This window comes from Cryptomeria japonica, chromosome 3 (genome assembly GCF_030272615.1).
Source record: "Cryptomeria japonica chromosome 3, Sugi_1.0, whole genome shotgun sequence".
Taxonomy (NCBI): domain Eukaryota; kingdom Viridiplantae; phylum Streptophyta; class Pinopsida; order Cupressales; family Cupressaceae; genus Cryptomeria; species Cryptomeria japonica.
The window spans coordinates 485642256-485661094 of NC_081407.1; positions in this window are offsets into that span (position 1 = coordinate 485642256).

The window sequence follows — 18839 nt, forward strand, 5'->3', positions numbered from 1 at the left end:
AATGACCTTCTCCTTCTTTTGTTTCTTCCTTCTTGATCCATGTTTTTTCATTTCATTTCTCACTTCTTCAATTGTCTTCTTTCCTTTCTGGTCATTTTTCTCTTTCTTCTTGTTAAACCAATTCTTATCTTTAGATGGGTTGTAGGATCGGTTCCTGTACTCTCTGGCTAAGTGATCAATCTTGTGGCAGTTGAAACATGCCATACTAGTTGCCCTCCATGGTCCTGAATTATTTCTCTAGCCCATTCTCATTCTACAATTTTCTGCAACATGACCAAAATTACCACATGTGGAACAGGTGGTATTGAACTGATTACTCCTTTTGTTAGGACTAACCGGTTTGACCAGTGATCTTGATACATTTGACTTGAACCCGCATTCTTCAGACTTGAACCTGATCTTGATTACAAGAGGATTTGGAAAACTTCATACCTTTCACTACTGAATGGTTCCTTTTATCATCCTTCATCTTTTTGGATTTAGATGATTCTCCAGTTTCCATAGGAGTTGTACCAGGGTAACCCAAACCAGTTGTTTCCTTTCGTTTCTTCTCTGAGCCTTCAACTATTTATCTACCTTCTTAGAGATTTCATTGAATTTCCTCAACTTCTCATTTCTCTCATTTTTAGTTTTCAACTCACTCTTCAGTTGTTCAATCTCTTTCATCATCTTCTCCTTTTCTCCTGTGTTGTCATGCAGATGCTTATGTATATTTTCATCCTCCTGAGTGAGAATTCAGATTTCTTCATCTTTCTCAATCATGATTGCATCATTTTCTCTCAGGGCATCTTCAACAAGCCTCCTAGGTCTTTAAGCTTTTGATAGATCTTCTTTTGCCTCCCTCTTTCTTTCATCACCACTTCTGCTAGCTTCCAGTATCTTAGTCATTCTTAAGGCCTGACCTTCATGTTCTCTCTTGAGATGTGTGACTTCTTTGATCAGCTTCTTGTTCTTTCCCATAAGTGTTGAGACTGCTTCTTTAGCTTCTTCAGATCCACTCTATTCAGAGAGTTGATCTATGATGTTTGACTCTTATTTAGTTGTTGAGGTAATTCCTTTCTTTTTGCAAGATATTTTCTCAGTCTCTCTTTCAATTGAGCAATAATTTCATTTTCTTCATCAATATGATTCTAATATCAATATTCTTCCATGATCTTTATCCTCAAGCTGTCAAGCTTCACTTCAGAGGAGTATGGCTTTGATACCAATTGTTAGTACCAACTAGTGCTAAGAGGGGAGGGGTGAGTCAACACTTTACTGGTTTTACACAATTAAAACTTTTAACTTAAGTTTTCACTAATTCACAATTCATCAATATAAATAACTACTGTCATAGAATAATCATGCATGAAAAGATACATAGTGACACCAAGCTTTATCTCGTGGAAACAAAGATGGGAGAAAACCACGGTGTGAGTAGGAACTCAAAAAATTTATACTCTTTTGGAGTATGCCCAGTGAGGAGCCATCCCTATTAGGAGATTACAAGGACACTATTAAGTGCCACCTAGTTAAGGGATTTTGATTCAGGCCTATTAGAGCCTTTACCCTATTAAAGGTAGCCTTGTTAAAGGTCTTAAGATCATCAAACAAGATGACAGTGGGTTAGGGGATTTTTACAATGGGACCTGTTAAAGTCCACCCTATTAAGGGATTTTAATTTCTATGGTTAGAAACCAATATAAAGATGATCTGCTGAAGTGGCTACTGATAGCTTGATCCGATCACACTGAAACTCATGCTATATCTGCATCGGTTGTGTCTTCTCTGCACAACACCGGTTCTGAATATACCTTCAGCTCTACACTTTATCAGTCTTCTAATCCTCGGCTCTACACTCTTCCAGTCCTCTGACCTTCGGCTCTACACTATGTCGGTCCTCTGACCTTCGGCTCTACACTATGTTTTGCTCCCCCTGTGTTCGTACTTTCTCACATCACTTTTCACAATAACAACAACCTACTCAAGAATGAATTATGTGAATTTATTATCCTATCAATCCATCGCCAACTTTCCCTCCAAAACATCCTATTCAAAATTTTGTTACCACGCCATAAACCACTCTCCATAAATCATTCCAGAAATCTCTATCAAGATAGTCGTTCATGCCAATAAATCCACTGGTTGACTGGTGAAGACTACCGATTTAACTGGATGTTTACTGAATGTTACCAATCTGTCAGTTATAGACTCTACCGATGTACCGATCAAAATCTACCTAGCCGATTACCTTCTGTATACCGATCTATTTACTTCTTAGCTGGTTGACCTCTTCTATACTAGTCTACTCACTTCTTGTCGGTTGATCTCTTGTGTGTTGGTCTACTCACGTGTTGCTGGTTGATCTCTTGTCTACACACTTCTTAACTGGTTAACCTCTATATACCGATCAACTTACTGCCGATAGACTTGTGAAAACTTGGGAGATGATGTTGCCAACAATGACAACCATATCATTCACCGGTCATAAAAAAATACACCAGAATACCAACATGAACATCATCGATACCAAGAAAGTAATTCTGAAAGTAGAAGAACAATCTAATAATCAGTTGTCTGTATTTAAACTTCAGTCTTTTATCTTTCTTGATGGATTCAATATTGAGCACTAACTGACTTCTCAATGCCTCAAAAAATCATAATCAACATTTTCCTTGATCATCCGGTAAGCAGTATGAATAGTTGTACTAGGGATGTTGTTCATCCTGCTAGAATGATATACCCGATATCCTATGACCATTGAAGCAAATTTTACTATCAGGTCATCAATCTCATTAACTGCCATAGCTCTTCCATCCCATCGTGACTTGGTTAGCTTTTCAACATCATTCTTAGGAACGGATCTCAATACTGGAACTTCATCAGTGGAACACAATCTAGTTACTACATGAATCACTTCCTTGGTGATCTTACATGGTCAATCAAGCCACATAAACTGGTCATGCACATGACTCAAAACATATCTCACAAGATCATCATCAAAATTATCAATAGAATTTAGTGCATGGTGAAAACCTTTATCGATAACATTCTTAAATTATTCCTTTAGCAATCCATCCTTATTACACATTACCCTATATTGATAACAAATTAAAATAAATTCCAAGATCTTCCAACTTACAATGAATGCGGGATCTAATATCCTCTACATGCAAAACTCCATATGGGACTCCGGATAGGGCTTCGGTGGGATCGATTTCAATGGATTTAAAAGGGTTCCTCTTAAACTTTGGATGAGGCCTGACTGTAACATCTACCAAATGTGGCGCATCCATCTTCAGAAACTCAGACTTTGAAAATAGATAATAAGATTTATTAGATAAATACTTTTCAATGCTTCCACAACTAGGGTTTCAATATTGAGAATGCACTTTCACTGATTACCAATCGAAGATCATTCCAAATATTTTATTAACCTGATCAAATGTTTCTCACACAAGCTCTTCTCTTCTATTTTCACTCTTCAGGTGCTCTCAAGAATGCAAAGTGACAAATGATGTTCAAAAAATCCTTTTATTTAATACCTACTGCATTAAATGTTATTCCCGATTGTATAAATGACCAAACCCTAAAACACCATTCAACATACTACCAGTTTGATCATGAAATCACTTCACAATATGTAAATTTATCTTAACACACATCATATAAGGGTTCGGAAATCGATCTGACATTAAGCTCCCCCTAAGCCTTTTAACAACTTAGTTTGTCAGTGATGAGTTCTCCACACTAGGTGAAGAATTAGGATCTTCCGATGGTTTGTTTTCAGTTTTCTCATCACTCTTCTTTTTCCAGATCTTGTTCATCTCTGCTTTGGTCTCTTCCACATCAACTTTCTTTTTCCCTTTTTGGTCAGTAGATTGATTTACCGGTTGACTCATTTTAGCTCTATAAAACTTTGCAAGGTGTCCCAGTTGGTGACAATGGAAACATGTCATACCAAATGATCTCTAGGGTCTAGTATTGCCTCTACCAGTCCTTCTTCTACAATTCAAAGCTACATGACCGTAGCTATGATAGATTGTGTAAATCACATTCATTCTCTTTTCCATCTCATAGGGACTAGAACGGTTAGCATAGGGTCTCTGCCAATTTGCATTTCTCCAGTCATTAAAAGTTCTTTTCCAATCTCCACCAGATCTCTGATTCATGTGGGTTGTCGAATTATTTGTGAAGAGGGGAAAATAGATTTGAAAGGTAAACTGATCAAAACATAACGAAATAAACATGCAGAATGCTAAAATATCATTAAAAGACCATTTCACCTTGCTATTTTACCTTCTCCTTCGGATTGAGCTTGATGAAGTGAAGGCACCCCTTGATAATGCTCCACTTGATGTGATCCTTTGATTGCTGGATGTGGATGGCTCTCCAATATTGTGCACAAATGATAAGGATGAATGATAAGGATGAGATGATCAAGTTGCCAAGATGATTTCCTGGGCTCAAAAGGGCAGCATAAGCTTACTGGATTTCAAGATGATAAGAATGAAGGGATGGAGCCCTAATTTTATAGTAAGAGGAGAGGAAAATGGATGGCTAGGATGAATTCGAGATGAAGGGCTAAGATTTACTTGTGAGCTCACACAAGGTCCAAGAGAGGGTGTGGAGACCAAGAATTAAAAGGCATTTCGTATCTCCACACTCTACAAGATGCATTGGAGGAATTAAAAAACTCTCCAAAAATGGATATTATGGGGATTAGAAGAATAAAAAGGAATTAAAAATTCCTTGGGAGAGGGAAATGCCTAGAGGAATGTGAGATTTCAAAAATCTTACATTCATCTAGGAAAAGAGCATTTAAAGCTAGTGGCTGGATGAAAGGACAAAGAGTTGACTTTGTGGCTAATCATGATGATTAGCCATTAACGACTCATTAGGAGGGGGATTAGAGGAAATGTTAGGTGGGATTTATATTTGTAGGAGAATTTGACTAGGAGAGAGAATAAGTGGAGGGAATAAAAAATTAGAAGAATAATGTTAAGTGAGTTTAGGGAGTTTCTAGAAGAATTTATTAGGTTAATGATGAATTAAGAAGATGATTTGAAATTAATTAGCTAAGAGGAAGATTTGTGAGGATTTGATTTTTTTAGAAGAATAAAGAAAGGGATTGATTTATTAAATAAATCAATCATATGCTATAGTGAGAATATTAATTATATTTAATTAATATTGAGATTAATTTTAATTAAAATAATTAATTAATTAATTATGTGAGGAATTAAAAATAATTATTTTTAAGTGTCTACATTTTGCCCCTCTTTGAAGTGAGGTGTGATGACGCATTGATTCAAAGAATAATCTTGTTTTGATGTTGATATTGGTTTGATAGGATGCCCCAGTTCTTGATTGATAGATTACTATATGGTGATGCCCCCTCGGGAGATCAATTGAGGCATTTGATCTTTGGAGTTTTGCGAAATTGATGTCTCGATAGATTTGATGTGATGAAAAAGAAAGTTCTTTGATTAGCTTGATTTCTTAGGTTGGTAAGATTGAAAATTTTTGATCGATTCGATTGATAAGATCTAGATTCAGTCTAGTTTCAGGAAGAATTCATCCTGTATAAGACAAAGATGATCAAAGTGTCTGGTTTCAGGAAGGATTCATCCTATATAAGACATGATTGATCACAATGTCTGGTTTCAGGAAGGATTCATCCTGTATAAGACATGATAAGAGCATCTGGTTTCAGGAAGGATTCATCCTGTATAAGACATGATCAATCACAACGGCTAGTTTTAGGAAGGATTCATCCTGTATAAGACATGATCAATCACAATGAATGTCTGGTTTCATGAAGGATTCATCCTGTATAAGACATGATCAGAGCGTCTGGTTTTAGGAAGGATTCATCCTGTATAAGACATGATCAGATCACAACATCTGGTTTCAGGAAGGATTCATCCTGTATAAGACATGATCAGATCACAATGTTTGGTTTCAAGAAGGATACATCCTGTATAAGACATGATCGATCACAACGTCTAGTTTCAGGAAGGATTCATCCTGTATAAGACATGATCAGATCACAACATCTGGTTTCAGGAAGGATTCATCCTGTATAAGACATGATTAGATCACAACATCTGGTTTCAGGAAGGATTCATCTTGTATAAGACATGATCGATCACAACGTCTGGTTTCAGGAAGGATTCATCCTGTATAAGACATGATCATAATCAGAATTGATTATGTGAGGAGAAAAAAAAATAGAGGAAGAAAAATTAGGGTGGAAGGGATAAATGAGGAAGATATATGAAGTAGTCATGAGGTATTTGAAAAGAAGAATAAGAGATGCGAGACCGCAGAGGAAAATGGGGGCAATTGAGAACTCCATGGGATTATTGAGTTTAGGATTTGATGGAATGATGGTGACATTTTGTGCACAACAAATGTGGAGAGCCAACCTAGTTTGATGTTGCCCTGAGTGACTTGCACCATTGATTATAGAAATTAGGATGCCATGAGAAACGCAGGGCGTGGACTAACTTTGTAGACAAACGGGAATTTCTTGCACACAACAATGCAAGTGTTAAGAAACACTAATACAGAGTTGTGGGTTCGTGCAAGGAAACCCTCAAACACACCGATACCTCTTGTACATGAGAAGGTAAGTGTTGATAAACACTAGTACCAGGTCGCCGATTTATACAAGAAGGATCCAAAACATGCCATACTATAAAATATACCCCAGTATGCACCTATCATAACATACCTGGATATGGAAGAACCCAGGCAGTCGTAAATAGTGGCAATTGTAGGGCAAAAGATGTAAGCCTATATGAAAAGATCTAACAAAATCTAACAATTCTCTTCCTTGAGACCACATGATACCTCTTGCCAAGAGTAGAACTAGGATGGACTTGGGATTGTTTCTCAAGACTTCTTGAAGCTTACACACAGAGGCATAAAATCTCAGTTTCAATGGGACATTCCTTGTTCATGACTCAGGCGAAGACTTCATCATCATACGCATGTTTTATTGGGAGGTGGAAAAGAAGGAATGTTGTGCATGGGTGGGCTGGATGGCGGATGATTTGCAGTATCGACATGATAGACAGTGGATCTGGTTATTTACCTTGGCGCCTGCACACAGGTTTTCACCAAGGTACTTGTCCATAGCACCACCAAGTGGTTTTCACTAATGGATGAATTGTTTTTCTTTCTTTTTCTAATTTTTTAATTTTTTTGTGTCATAAGGTGCTTGTTTGCCAGGTTTTCACCAAAGTGACGATTTTTTCAGGATCTTTTTCTCTTTTTTTTTAAAAAAAATTTTCTTTATTTATTTTTTTTTTTGACAATTTAAGACTTTCTGAAGACTAAGCATAAAATATTTTGAAGTGCATGATATTCATTGGATCATCCAAAGGATCGCCTTCAGAAGTAGCCAACTGATAAGCTCCTGATCCATATTTCGCTATGATTACATATGGTCCAAGCCAATTAGGCTCAAACTTGCCTTTCTTTTCTCTTTCTTGTAGATTTTTTTGATTTTCCATTATAGAAATATGAAATTATTTAAATTGAATAGTCTATTTAACCCTAGATTTTATTTTCTGCAAATAAGCAAATGACAGAATTTAATAATTTTAACAACAACCATTTCTAGACAAAAAAAAATATTGAAATACACTTAGAGATAGCCATATTAAGTTTTAGGTTTATTTTTTGCAATTTAGTAAAATTAACAGAATTAAAATAAATTTTTACAGCAACTATATTTAGACTGGAAAATATGAAAATAAAACTTAGAGATATGCATAAGGAAATAACTGAACATTTATTTTCAGAAATAATCTACAAATAAACTTTCATTTTGCAACCGAATAATACTCAATAAAAACAATGTATTTCCTTAAAGTATATTTAAAATACATTATAGTCAACCTTACACATGGACCTCTCATTTCTATTAAAAAATATTAGATACATTCCTTTCGAAAATAGATACAACATAGTTTCCCTTTACATTGCTGCAACAAAAAAAAAAACATAAAATTTTCATTCCCAAATCTTTTCTGTAAACAAATAAAACCAACAACTTCTACTTGTCCTTTTCTTTTCTTCCAACAACCTGCAAATAAATCATAGGCTATGACCATGGAGTGCTCACCTCCTAACCTAGGCTAACTAGTAGCCAACCCCGAGCTTGGAGAACCAAGCCCTAGACAGGTTACATATATATATGTATTATAATTTTAAATATAAGTATATATATATATATATATATGTACATATATATGTATGTACATATGTATGTCTATACATATATATGTATGTGTATATGTATACATATATATGTATATATATACATATATATATATATATGTATATGTATACATATACATATATATGTATATATATATATATATACATATATACATATATATGTATATATATATATACATATATACATATATATGTATATATATATGTATATATATCTATATGTATATATATACATATACATATATATATATATATTTATTTATTTATATATATGTATATATATATTTATTTAATATATATATTTTTTTTTAAAATAAAAATAAAACAAAGAAAGAGATTAATTTTTCTAAAAAAAAATAAAATTGATTGAACCCTAAGTTCGGGAAGCTCGACCTTTGGAAGTGGAAGCCTTACTTGTTGGGCAGCCCCCTCCGCACTATGGGCGGTGTCCCCAGCGGCGGCACAGCCGGCTTGTGGGCCGCGACCCACAGCGGCGACCAAGGCTGCCACTGTGGGTCGAGACCCGTAGTCACGGTTGCAGCCGTTGGCTGCAGGGAGCCCAAAGTTGCCGTCGCCGCCTCCCCATTACACTTCGCCTTTCACAATTTTGTTCAGCCCTACGTGAACCGCCGCCCTGCCAAAGAGTTAGGAATTAAACCCTAGTCTGAGTAGGGCTAGGGAAGAATAAAATAAAGAAGTGATTAAAAATAAATAAAAGGGCATTGAAATATTAATAAAATTAGGGTTTTCATGATTATTTTATATAATGTGAAAAAAAATAGGTAGTTTAAATCAAGAAAGTGTAAATTGACTATTATATAAATGTTTATTTAAAACACTCATATGTTAAATAAACATTTTAATATAATGAATAGGGCGAATTTGTAGATTAAATATTTTTATAACTTATATATGTTTTTAGTAATCAAATGGGCATATTTTAAAAGGATGTTTAAATTCTAATTGTTTTTGGAGTTTAATCTTTTAGGGAATTTTAATGGATCTGGTAAGTTATTTTTTTGGGTTTCCATAAGCTAGTTGGAATTCAATGGAAAAAGTAATGAATTTTTCTACAACATTATTATTGGGTAAATATATTTGAGAAGTTTAAATTAATTGAATTTAAAACAAGAGGAAATGTAAATATTGATTAAGAAATATTAAATAGTTGATATTTGGATGAAGTAATATATAACAACTTGATTTGAAATTATATAATTACATTTTAGAGATCTAAATGTTTTCTTTTATAATTAAATGGGATGACTTAATATAGTTAAATAAATAATTAATTTAAGAGAATATTGTAGTGGCGCAATATAATTTCTCTATAATAAAATTTATGTACTAAGTCTTGCAAACCTTGTTAACCCAAGAGGATACTTTTATCAGATAATTTAATTATCATAATGAGGTTTGGCACCTTAATTGTAATTGATCAATTTGACAATGTTAACGCAATAAATAGTATTAGTGTTGAATTAATAGAAGCCATATTTAAATTAAGTTATTAAGGAGGGATGTATTAACAAGATGAAGGAAACTTGATATTTAATAATTAATTGATATTGAACCAAGAAATTATGTTAATGTCTATTTAGAAGAAATGGATCAAATTAAGTACTAATAAATGCAACTGAAATGAAAGGGACTTTTGAGTGATTTTATTATTACTCTTATTAAATTTATTCATTCTGCTTGATAATAGGAGTTATCGTTTTGTTATGATAGTAATTAATATCAATCAAGAATTCATTTGTAACAGCTTGTTAAGATGTTACAACTATTTAAGCAATGGTTGCATGTAATTAGTGTTTAAAAATAAAATAAATAAAATTGTTGTTTGTGTTTTGCCCAAAAGTTTGGGCATGGCACTTATTACTATGATTAATTAGGAAGGCTTTTACAAAAGATGGAGAACTCGCGTGGGGGAGGAGAAGGTGGCAATGGCAAAATTCAAATTTTGAATTCTCTGCAAGGCGAGAACTCTAGTTCCAATGGAGGAAGCAGCCAGATCAATGGAGCTGGCCAGATGGGGGAGAAGGACAAGCCTCCAGATATTCTATAGGCTGACGGTACTTTGCCAGAGAACAATGTGGGTCCTGGAAATGCGGTTTGGGGGTCTAGCCCACATGAAGAGGTTTGTCAGAGTGGACAAGAAATTAGAAAGTGGTCAACCCTCTTTGGAACTAGACCTACTGGGAAATCTTCACTGCCTCCTGTCAAGAATATATCGGATCTGAATGGTGGTAAGTTTGCCATCTTTATCCCTAACTCGGTAGTGGATCATAACATAATCAGTATGTCAAACTCTCTGGTGGGTAAATTTATGGGACCACATCCAAACATTGAGGTTGTTAGGGCCTATGTTAAACAAAATGGGGCTTTGAAAGGTAATGTTGAAGTTTCGGCTTTGCCCAAAGGTCTTCTCACCTTTGCTTTTTCATGTGATGAAGACAAAATAAGGATCCTCTGTGGTAGCCCTTGGTTAGTTGGAAAGATGGCTTTGGTCCTCCAGAAATGGCATCTGAATCTAAATATGAGTGATTCTCTTCTGGTGCAGGTCCTAGTTTGGGTTAAGTTACTAGGTCTGCCTCTTGAGTATTGGGCAGAAAGTATTTTCGTAGGTATAGCAAGCTCTTTTGGAGAGCTCCTCTCAATAGGTCTAGTCACAATTTCAAGAAGGAGGCTCACTCATGCCATATTTTATGTAGGGATCACCCACGATGCAGATATGCCCAAGTAGATAGATATTGTGTCAAAGTTGGGAACTTGGAAACAATAGATTGAATATGAATCCATCCCCTTTTCTTGTTTCCACTACAAAAAAGTAGGCCATTGGGCTGAACATTGTCCTCTCAAGCCCAAAGGGGAGAATAAGCAAGCCAAAACTATAGTAGAAAGTAAAAAGACTCTGGAGAAAAAGGTATGGCAAGTCAAAAATTCCCAAAATAAGGAAACTGACCTAGTTGATATCAATTGTTTTGGACCTCTGGGGGATAATAAGGAAGTGGTCTCCTCAGCCTATGTCTCTAAACATCTCCCCCCCAGGAAGCTCTGAGGAAGGAATGAATTAAAGCAGACAAACCCCTTGAAGGGCATATCCGAAGAGAGGAAATAATAGATCAGAATGAATCTTCTAAAGAAATTACCCAGATGTTAATTGCTGACACCTTGTCTAGTAAGGAAGCTTCCAATGAAGAGGATCAGAAGGATAAGAATATTAAGGAAGTGGAACAACTTGATGAAGGGGAGATCACTAGCTCACAAGAAGAAAAGGCTGACTCTTCCCCTCTCACAATTAGTTCTGATTTGCAAGAGGCCCAGAAATGTGCTATATTGGGTCTAAACCTTTCAGATTCAGATCAAGCCTCTAAAACAGTCAATAGCTCTTCACATGATTCCAGGTCACCTTAATGGGGTAATGAAGAGGAAATTTCTAGAATCCTTAGTATCCCTAAAGTGGTTTTTGAGAAAGAAGCCGAATGGAAAATTCCAAAACATGGGAATAAAAAAGGATCCACTCCCTCTTCCACCCAACTAAGGAAGTTTAGTAGAATTTCTCAAGTTGATGTAGGGTATGTCTCCTAATCCCCAGGATGACCTTCAAACCACAAATTCAAAGATAAGGAGTCCAGCAAGAACATAGCAAATGGGACTCAGAAGACTCTGAAGGAGTTAAGAATGGTACATAATCATGAAGATTGTTTCTTGGAACATTAGGGGACTTAATAATACCCACAAGCATCATATTATTAGGAATACGATTAGGGATAGTAAACCTGATATTTTTCTTATTCAAGAAAACAAGATGAGTAGAGATAATGTAGAAGCTTTGAATTTATTTAAATGTGGGAGCATCGGTGGTGGTAACTCGAAAGGTGCCTCTGGAGGCATTACAACAATTTGGAATCTCAATAGTATTAGAGGTCAAGTTCTTATTCAAGAAAGCAATTTTTCTTGCATCAAATTTGAGCATTTAAAAGATGAAACCTCTTGGGTCCTTACAAACATTTATACTCCTAACACCTTGAAAGCCAGAAGCAATTTTTGGAAAAAACTTATGGAAATAAGGGACAACTTCAAGAACCTGAGCTGGCTAGTCATGAGAGACTTCAATACCCCAATGGGAGAGGAGGAAAAATTTGGTGGAAGCCCTTCTCAGTTGGGTAGCATATTATCCCTCATGGATTTTATAAACACTCAGGCTCTTAATGATGTGGAGATGTAGGGTTTCAATTACATTTGGACTATTAGGAGGGCTAGAAATGACCTTATTCAAGTTCTCCTTGATAGGGCTCTTATTTTTGATGATTTGTATAGACACTATTTATGTTCTTTGTCTGCTCACATACCATGAAATCATTGCTAAAGAAGGAGCTTTTTGGAAGCAGAGGTCTAGATGTATTTGGTTGAAGGAAGGAGATAAGAATACCAGATTCTTCCATATGTCGACAATCAAACATAAAGCAGCTAATTTGATCAAAAATTGATGGTGGACAATGTGGAGCTAGTTAAGGAGGAGGAGATAAGAAATGAGGCCAAAAGTTTCTTCTTTGATATTCTTTGTAGGGATCAAAGCTTGAATGATGATGTTCAAAATTCCTTCCTTTAGAAAATTCCTTGCCTTATTGATGAGCAAAAGAATGCTTTCCTAACTTCAATCCTTTCGAATTTGGAGATCAGAAATGTTGCCTTTTTTTTTGAAGGTAACAAAGCCCCTAGACCTGATGGCTTCCCTATGTTCTTTTTCCAAGAGTTCTGGGATATTGTTGGGAAAGATGTCTCCAGTGGGGTTAAAGAATTTTTTGGGGCTAGAAAACTTCTCAAAGAAATTAATAGCACCTTCATTGCTTTAATCCCCAAAATTCAAGGTGCTGACTCCATGGATAAGTTCAGGCCAATCAACTTATGCAACTCTTTTTATAAGATAATTTCCAAGGTCCTAACCTCCAGACTCTTGAAATTCCTTCCATCTTTGATCAGTCATCAGCAAAATGGTTTTGTGCCAGGAAGGAAAATTCTTGATTCCATCATAACTGTCCATGAGAACATCTATTCCCTTGTTATGGCTAAGAAGCAGGGTTTTATTCTCAAGCTTGATCTATCTAAGGCCTATGACCAGATCGATTGGTCTTTCCTCATGAAGGTCCTTTTGTCTTTTGGCTTCTCTAACAAATGTGTGGACCTCTTCAAGCATCTTATCTCCTTTTCCTCCTTTGTTGTTCTTGTTAATGGATCTCCCTCCTCCTTCTTTAAAGCCTCCAAAGGATTGAGGCAAGGGGACCCCATCTCCCCTATCCTCTTCATAATTATGGCTGAATGTTATAGTAAGTCCATGGAAAGAATGGTGACTAGAGGTATTTTTAAAGGTCTCCAACCCTCCTCTGTAGATCATACTTTCTCCCACCAGCAATTTGTGGATGACACCATCATTATGGGGGATTCAAGCATTATGGAAGCCAAAATCCTGAAGGACACCCTTTGCAAGTTTGCATCTGCTTCTAGATAGCTTATCAACTGGGTTAAAAGTGAAGTGTTTTTCATCAACACTCCTGAGTAAAGACAATGAAGAATCAATAGAATTTTGGAATGTTGGATTGCTAATCTCCCTGCTACCTACCTAGGCCTCCCCCTGGGCATTGCTCCACCTGATTCCTTTTGGAGTTCTTTGGTGGATAAATTTCAAAGAAAGCTTGCTGGTTGGAAAGGTGCTCTCTTAAGTCAGGTTGGCAAGCTACAACTTCTTAAAGCATCCCTTCAAAGCATTCCTATTTATGCCCTTGGCCTCTTTAGAATTCTAGTTAAGTTTGCTGATGCTATTGAAAAAATTCAAAAAAAATTTATTTAGTCTAGGGTAGAGGAAAAGAAAAGAATGGCTTTAGTGTCTTGGGAAAAGGTTTATAGATCAAAAAGAAAAGGTGGTTTGGGCCCGAGGAGAATCCGGACCCTCAATGAAGCTCTTTTGTCTAAATAGGTTTGGAGATTGTTCCACTCTGACAGTGAGTGGTGTAAAATTTGGAGAAGTAAGTATCCTCTTATGTCTTCTTCCCTTTTATCTTTCATTAATTCTGATTTCAGTATTAATGGGTCTCACATTTGGAATCATGCCTCTAAGTGTAAAGAAAACATTGCTAAAGGGGTGAAATGGAGAGTTGGCAATGGTAGGAAAGTTAGATTTTGGGAGGATCCTTGGTTGCTTGATAAGCCTTTGATGGAAATCCCTGATTGGGCCCCTTTTGTTGCCCACTATAAAAGAGTCTTTGGTTCCTTGGTTGAGGGGTATTGGATAGGTGATAAATGGCAGAACATTGAAGGTATTCACCTTGACCTCATCAATCTCAAGAAACACCTATCTTCTGCTTGGTTGAACAATGAGGAAGATACTCTTATTTGAAAATTTGAACCCAAAGGCAACATTACTGTCTCTTCAATGTATGGAGTGCTATTTCCAGCCCCCTTAGAGAACCCCTTCTAGTCTAAAGCCTGGATAAAGGGTCTTATCCAAAAGATCAATATTTTCTACTGGACCATCCTCCAAAACAAAATTTTGACTTTAGACAATCTGAAGGTTAGAGGTTTTATCTTTCCAAATAGGTGTGCTTTATGTCTTGAGGAGGAAGAGTCTGTGGACCATTTGGCTATCCACTGTTCCTTCACTGCTTCAATTTGGGAAATTTTTCTTAAGAAATTTTGTATGGAATGGGTGTTTCCTAACTCTATCCAAGATTTGTTCCATTCTTGGAGTTATCATTGGTCTAATCCCACTTTGAGATCTTTGTGGCAGCTCTCACTCCCTCACATCTTGTGGGGGATCTAGAAAGAAAGAAACAACCACATCTTCAGGGATACTTCTTTCACCCAGGCTGTTGTTTTTCAGAAAATTCAAAGGGATATTGTGGAGAACATTAGGATCATTGGAGAACCATGCAATCCTATCAACCCCATGGAAACTCACATTCTCAAGTCTTGGAATCTGAAGAGTGCTGTTAGTACTGATTCTAAACAAAGCAAGAGACTTGAAGCTAGATGGCACTCTCCCCCTCATGAATGGATCAAAATCAACTTTGATGGAGCTTCCAAAGGCAATCCTGGCCCAGTGGGATGTGGTGCAATTCTCAGAGATGAAAATGACAGTTGTAAGGAAATGATTGTTGTTCCTATAGGTTGCCAAACTAACCACATGGCGGAAGCTATGGCTGCTCTCCAGGGCATTCTCTTGGCTAGAAGATGGAATTGTCCCTATCTATGGATTGAGGGGGACTCTAATAATATCATTAAATTCCTTAAAGGAATTTCTAAGCCCTCATGGACTATCAACAACATTATAAAGGTAGATAGAGATCTCATCAACACCTTTGATAAATGTTTTATTTCCCACATTTGTTGTGAAGCAAATGGCCTTGCTGACTGGGCAACTAACATGGCGGTCACTCACAACAATATGGTTACCTAGAAGGGTTAGGAGGATCTCCTTAATGACGTTAGATCGATCATTTTCATGGATCGATATAACTACACTCCAAAGATCATAAATGGATAAAATAATGATTAAAAGTATTACTTGGATGGCTATTACTAATTATCATTATGTCAGTACCATTAATGACAAGATGAATGCCACCTTTTCCCATGCTTTCTGGGTATTTGGGGTCACGTCGAGAAATTTCTTTCTTGTAGCTTTCTGTAACTCTCAGTTTTTTGTTTTGAATTGTGAAACTATGGGAGGTAACAGGCGTCGCTATGAGCCCAACAACTGTAAGGAGTGGAAACAAAATGAGGAAATTTGGAGCATCTTGCAGAAGGGTGGGTTTATGAAATATATGGAGAGATGCCATGGAGGGATGCCAAAATCACTAATTTTTTCTACAAAAATTGGAGGAAGGGCACCCTAAAGATGGGAGATCAAACTATCTCCATTGATGAAGACCTCATTGCTCAGGTAACAGGTCTTCGTAGGGAAGGAAGAAATTTCTACAGGGACATAAAGCTTAGCAAGGAGGCCATTGAGCAATACCCTAAAATGACAAAGGAAAAGAAGTGCTTGGTTAAGCTAAGCAAGACCTACTACCCTCCTAGGGAATTTGTTAAGCCCTGGAGGGAGGTTTTGTTTGCTATTATGCGATACATTACCTTGGATGGCAGATTCACCAAAGCATTTGGCTATCATTTTGTACTACTCAACCATTTCAAGTATGATGAAAAAGTTAACATACCCTATTTCCTGATTTGTTCAATGAATGCTACTATTAAATCCCATACAGAGAACACTAAGGGGGATACAACCATGCACCAAGGTCTTATGGTTTTAATCTATGACCATTTAAAAGATAACCAAATTGCTTGCCCCCAACCTTCTATCTCTGATTTTGAGGAGGAAGGGTCAGATTCTGATTTTTCTATGGGTGATGAATCTGAAAGTGATTCAAAAAGTGAGAGAGAGGAGAGTCTGGAAGACTCTGAAGCTGAAATTGGTAATAAAGAAAACAGGTGAGTATTAAGCCGTCCTCTTCTAAGGGCAAGAAAAAAAGTAAAGAAAAGGTCTTCCAGATTCACTCCTCCTCCTCAGAGGAGATCTCTGAGGACTCTGAGAAGGATGAATCCCAGTCCCCTCGGAAAAAGAAAACTAAAAATTCCATTCAGAAAAGGAACAAACAGAAAAGGCAAGACAATTATGAAATGGAATTGGAGGATAAAGTGCAAAGAAAGGATCCTGACGTCAACCAAAAAGTGGAGGAGGAGATCATAGGGGAAGGTTTTAATCAGAGGGTTGGTGGAAATGCCAAACAGATCACTAGTGGAGATGTTCCCAATAATGAACAGGACAATGTTGGTGAGAAAATCCCCCCTTCAAATCCTCTTACCGAGGGTTTGAAAAGGTTTGCGGACACCCTTGATTGATTAATTAATAGTCACAAGAAAGTTGTGGAGGATAATAAGAAGCTAAGCCACAGGGTTCAAATTTTGGAGACAATTAGTATTGGTGAAGGTAAATCTATGGCTGAATATGTTGATGACTTGCGTAAAACTATTGCCAGAGTTGAAGAGATTAGAGACACCTTCAACCCAAGGTTTGAGAAAGTGGAGAAGGCCCTGGAAGAGATAAAAACCAATGACAATTCTACGGACTAGAGAATGGCGGAAACTGACAACAAATTCAACAAAATTGAAAAATTCCTCAAAAGCATTGCTAAACAAAGCCATAACATTCTGAAGGCCTCGGCTGACAACACCAAAATTCTTATCAGCAAGATGGAGAACAAGAAGGATTCCCTAGAGCTGGAACCTGACATTGAAGGTATGGGAAAGGTGCAAGGACCTAGAATGAGGACCAAAGGAAAGAAGAAGGAGAAGAAGCCAAACAAGGAAATTGAAGAACTCAAAGTTGCTTCGGCAAACTATGACCTGCTGGTCTGCTGGTCACTAAGGTAGCTGATCTTCTTAAGTCTTTGTAGTTTTGTTTTTTGTTTAGGTCTTTTATCTATTTTTTTTCGCTTTGTTGTTCCTTTCTTTTGTTGTCCGTTTGGTTTACTAGCCTTCTTGCCAGTCTTTTTTATGTTGTTTCTATGTTGAACTATCTTATGCTCCTTTCTTAAAGGTTTTGGGTCCTTAAAACCTATTTTTCATATTAATTAGAATATCTAAAAATTACTAAAAATCACACACAAAGGTTCAAATGGGAATTTCAATCAAGCATGCAGAAAAAGCGGTTCACAGAAACACTCAATCCCCACACTTAATTTAAAAAAAAACACAATCTTTACGAATCATGAATAAGAGTTTAAATCTAGATAACATTCCAAAGAACCCCTAATATTTACATGTATTCAAAATTTGCAAGATTAACTAAAATTTCAACAGGTAAAATAGACACCTACTTGGAAACCTGTGAAGAGAGAGAGAGAGAGAGAGAGAGAGAGAGAGAGAGAGAGAGAGAATTTGATGATGAATTTTGAAAAATGAAATCTCTTCAAAATAACAACCAAAACTCCAAACCAATCAAGATCAAGAAATATAATTCACTCTTCAATGCAAATCTAAAGTAAAACTAAATAAATTTCACAAAGAAAAGTGAAACCCTAATACTAAAAATATCACACTAAATCAATAAATGAAAAATATTAAATTAAATCCTAAATAAAATCTCCATTAAATAATTACAATAATAAATAAATATTAAATCGCCAATCACAAAGCCTATTCATGACCTGTCTAAGGTTGATCTTAGTGTTGGTGTGGATCCGAACAATGTTTGGGTCAAGTCAGAGAAAGTGTGGGCAAAGGTGAAATTTGATGAGGCTTTGAGAGGAAATCTGGGTATTTCAAGAGTAGGGTTTGTAGCCTATGATGTATATGGTAAGGTTTTATTTAAGGGAGCACAAAGGTTGCAGGATGGGACCAATAATGAGGCAGAAGAACAAGCTTCTTTGTTGGTAGTTGAATTGGTGAATAACTTGAAAATTCCTAAGGTGCATTTAGAGGGTGACTCTAAAATCATAGTGGATACAATTTTGAAAGGTTCTTCTTCCATTTGGTGCATTAATACATTTTTTTCAATTATTTTCTCGAAGTTACTTGCATTTCAAGAGTTTTGCATTTTGCATATT